General features: G+C 37.9%; 1 long non-coding RNA gene across 1 annotated transcript in view; it reads right to left on the bottom strand.

Annotated features, from left to right (window-relative positions):
* Positions 1 to 431: 431 nt before the first annotated feature.
* The window catches only part of LOC102495233 (uncharacterized), a 25,753-nt gene continuing 21,492 nt past the window's right edge, over positions 432 to 4,692 (bottom strand). Inside the window, exon 4 of the long non-coding RNA XR_336076.3 lies at positions 432 to 464. This is a non-coding gene — a long non-coding RNA (uncharacterized LOC102495233). The remainder of the gene's footprint in view (positions 465 to 4,692) is intronic.

Here is a 4,692-nt window from a genome sequence, read left to right as displayed (position 1 = left end):
TACATTTTTAAATTATATGAGTAAAAATTAAATTCATAACACTGAATTAATTGTGTCTAGAAAGGGCATATTTTAGGTCTAATTAGTTCAAGGACTAGAAAACTAAGAAATGTGATCGTGATTTATGCATTGAGAAAAACACCAAGGTCACTGCAGGTTTGAATGTTTTTTGCATGCTGAAATACTTTTTTTTATTTAACTTGAGATTAAATAAGAGACTGAAGTAGCTCTTGGGACATTTATTTAGAGGAACCAATTTATTTTAAAGAGAACATTTTCATCTCAAAACTGAAAGTAATAATGGGATAAGTGGGTGGGGCAGAGCAGTTCTCTGAGACAACTACTGCAGCTGGAGTTTAACAAACATGAGAGTCAGAATATGCACTAAAAATACATCTTTCTGATAGCAAAGATTATTGAAACTTCTTTTGAATATGCTTCATGCTTGTTTTCATGAGACATTTCTGCAAAAATGGAAAGATGCTTGTCATGGCAATGTTGAAAACATACACACACACACACACACACACACACACACACACACACACACACACACACACACACACATATATATATGGGTATATATACACACACACGTATGTGTGTGTGTGTATATATACACACATATATATATATATAAACTGTCATTGTCAGTATGTAACGGAAACTCTACTGATGAACCATCTAACACTATCAGCTAAACATAACCACTCTTCCTGTTTTGTTTGTAGGAGGAAGTTATAGTGTAATGTTAGAGGCATATTTTATATGTATGTCAGGCTATAGGACTTCAGTGGGTTGGATTTTGGTCACTGAGTTTCAGTTGTTCAAGTGCTAGAACAATTTGGGAATGAAACTGTTATGCTAAAGTAGTTTTGGGCTAATAAAAAAATACTTGGTTAAAGTCCTGATTGTTTATAACATTTGTAAAAAGTTAACTTATTTTTTCTACCAGAGAGAGACTGAGGAGCATACCCAACAGGGTCTCATGCCATGATTCCCACTCCCTAACCTTAGCCAGCCAGGATCCTGGGCACACATGGGTGCTGTGTACAGGGAGACCTTGAGACATGTACCCAGGACCTTCCATGTGGTTCCAGCATTGTGGAACATCACATATCATTGTGCCACTGTGACTGGCCTCATTCCTATTTTTAACTCCTACTTAACACAATATTTCTCTTTGGAAGTCAATATTCATAGCAGTTGAAACATTTCAATGACATAAATTCAAATTACTATCTCTTAATAATAAAAATACTTAGAAAATAATTCCATACTCCATCCCTAGCATGACCTCTCTCCTCTCAACTTGCCATTTATACATTCCCTTTTCCAAATTATTTTCTTCCCTATTCTATAAAATCTCTAATTTCATTTTCCTTACACTTTCCATCTCTTTTCCACAACAGAAGCCATCAGAAGTTGCTCATCTTTTGATTCCTAAATCTATGATTCAGCCTGCCCCTGTTCATTTGCTCCTTCCCTCCAGTTTCAATGGTGTTTCCCTCCTCCAAATCACTCCTGCTTTGGATCCAAACCCTCTCTATATATTAATTTTCCCTTTCTAGTGATCTGACCCCCAAAAAATATATACTAGCATCTCTTATCTGTTAAAAAAAGCAAAATCAAAAACTAAACAACAAAATAGCCTTTTTCTCAACTTAAATCCTCTGTAAATTACCTTTTCTTCTCTTACTTCTCCATACAGGAAAACTTTCTGAAATATCTTGTCCTTCATCTCTACTTCTCTCCAATCCAGCTTCCCTGCTCCAACATGCCTCTGAAACTGTGCCTATCACCAATGACTTCTATATTTAGTCCTTATTTTACTTGATCCATCGGCAGCTCTCTCTCCCTAGAAATAGTCTCATTTCTTAGTTTCTGGGGTGCCACTCAGTGCAGAAAGAGTTAACATAGTAGGCCTTTACTATCTTTAAAAGAGGCTTGTAAGGTTGGCTGCTGGTTGGCATCTGGGAATTTGGATCTCAGGAGTGCTTTCATAGTTCCCCTAACTGATAACAATGGTTTGGACTCCTTTATTGGCTTCTCCTACTTTATCCCATTTGGAACCTCCAGGTATTATTTTCTCTTCTCTCTATATATGTTTCCTTCATGATCTAAATAGGGCCCTTCGTGTTAAATATATCATCTATAGGTTCCTAACTTCCAAATTTACAACTAAAGCCTAGTTCCTACCACTAACTAGACAGAAATTGATATCCAAAAGCCTACTTGAATCTTTTACTTAGAATCTTGTAGGTAAAGTCAATATGGACAATATGGACCTAATGAATCTTTCTCTCAAACCTTGTCCTACCGACTATTTTCTTCATCTTAATGAACTGACTCTACCACAATGCTTTTAGCAAAGAAATAAATCTGGGAGTTACTACTGACTCTTCCCTTTCTCTCACCCCATATTATATCATCAAATCTTGTTAGTTCTATGGGCTGGTCCCTTTGTATGGTGGTTAAAGGAGCCAGATCCCACATGGCTAACTGTGTGGTTTGTATCCTGACCACAATGACTTGTAAAACATGCCAGGCATGTGTGCATGTTTGTCCAAGATCCTGACAGGGAAGAAAAATGAAGGAGAAAGGATTGTGGTGTGACTATACTCCATGGGGTGGGGTGGGGTGGTTTTTCTCTCTCTTTCTCTCTTTGGCAAGTGAGTGTGCCCTCTGGCAAATTAAAAAAAGAAAAAGGAGGGCAGAAGAAGTAAAATAAACAAAAAAAGATCTTGTTCTTTCTTCCTTCTTTCTTTTCTTTTCTTTTCTTTTCTTTTCTTTTCTTTTCTTTTCTTTTCTTTTCTTTTCTTTTCTTTTCTTTTCTTTTCTTTTCTTTTCTTTTCTTTTCTTTTCTTTTCTTTTCTTTTCTTTTCTTTTCTTTTCTTTTCTTTTCTTTTCTTTTCTTTTCTTTTCTTTTCTTTTCTTTTCTTTTCTTTTCTTTTCTTTTCTTTTCTTTTCTTTTCTTTTCTTTTCTTTTCTTTTCTTTTTTCTTTCTCTTTTAGAGAGATTTTTACTATAGGGTATGTGTGCTTCTCACCAGAGAGACTGAGAGACAGAAAGCAAGAAATCACCCCCTGCATAGATGGCCATGCTTCAGTCCCTTCTCCTCCATTCTCCTCTCTGGATCTTGGGTATGCATGCATACACACCCGGTGTGAGTTTTAAGCCTCCAGGTCTGGGACTCGAACCACAATCAACTATATGGGAGTCCAGCAACATAACCATTACACCATCTGCTGGCCCCAAGATATTATTATTTCTGAAATCTTTTTTATTTTGGGGGAACCAGCAGTTAGCGTAATGGCTATGGCGCTGGACTCCCACGTAGTTGACCGCGGTTCGCGTCCCGGACCCGGTGGCTTAAAACTCATGCCGGGCGCGTGTGCGTGTGTGCCCAAGATCCCGAGAGGAGAATGGAAGAGAAGGGATTGTGGCATGGCTATCCCCCCTGGGGGGTGATTTCTCACTTTCTATCTCTATGTCTCTCTCTGTCTGTCTGGCGAGCGCATGCACCCTATAGCAAAAACTTCTCACAAAAAAAAATCTTTTTTTTTTTGGAGAGATTTTTGCAGTGCATGCACTAGCTGAAGAGACAAAGAGACAGAAAGTGAGAAATCATCACCCCTCTGCGGGGGAAATGGACACAGACACATGCCTGGAGTGAGTTTCAAGCCTCTGGGTTTGGACTCAAACTGTGGTTGGCCGTGTGGAAGTCAGTGACATAATCATTACACCATCTGCTGATCCAAAGATCTTGTTATTTCTATATCCAAAATATTTCAAATATCTGACCACTTCTTGCTACCTGCACTATTATCACCATGATGCAAGCCATCATCTCCTATTAGGTAGCTTAAATAGCTTTCTAATTAGTGTTCCTACTTCCATTCTTACCCATTTAATCTATTTTTCATTCAGAGTCTGGAAAGCTCTTTTGGAAGTTTAAATCAAATTACGTCAGTTTTCTGATCAAAAATTTGTCTATTGGTTTCCATTACACTTAGAGTAAGTTTAAATTCTTACATAATGGATTAGGTTAGAATTATAAGAATAAATGCTCTTTCAGTATAAAAAAAACTTTGCTTGATGAAGAAATTAAGAGATCAGAATGAGAAGGGATCAAGATATAAGATGAGATATTAAGAGAGGAAGGAGGGCAGGACCAGCAGGTGGTGTGGTGGTTAAGATGCTGGACACTCCCACATGGCCTACCACTGTTTGAGTCCCAGACCTGATGGTTTGCTTTCTCACTTTCCCTGTGTGTGTGTGTGGGGGGGGGGAGCGGTGAGTGTGTGTGTGTGTCTCACTCTGATCAAATTAAAAAATGAATGAATGAATAAATAAAATTAAATTAAATTCTTTTTTTAAAAAAGAGAGAAAGGAGGGTCTTCTTTTATAGGACCTTGTTTTTGAGTATTCATTATATAAGTTTCTGCTGAGCTATAAAAGCAAAAATCATAGTAACACAAAAATATTCACTAGTGAACTGATCATTTATAAAATGAGTCCAGGGCCAACCTATAGTCTGGTGGTTATAGCAGCTGGTTCCCACAGGGCTAACCATGTGGTTCAAGTCCTGGAACTGGTGGCCTGAAAAACATGCCTGGTGTGTGTGCATATATGCATGTGTGCCCACACACTCCTAAGAGCCAAGTTCCCATCCTGACATCCATCCCTACA

This window comes from Tupaia chinensis, unplaced genomic scaffold, assembly GCF_000334495.1.
Source record: "Tupaia chinensis unplaced genomic scaffold, TupChi_1.0 Scaffold000622_1, whole genome shotgun sequence".
NCBI lineage: Eukaryota > Metazoa > Chordata > Mammalia > Scandentia > Tupaiidae > Tupaia > Tupaia belangeri.
The sequence above is the reverse complement of the archived record's forward strand: the minus strand, read 5'-3'. Positions and strand labels throughout refer to the sequence as shown.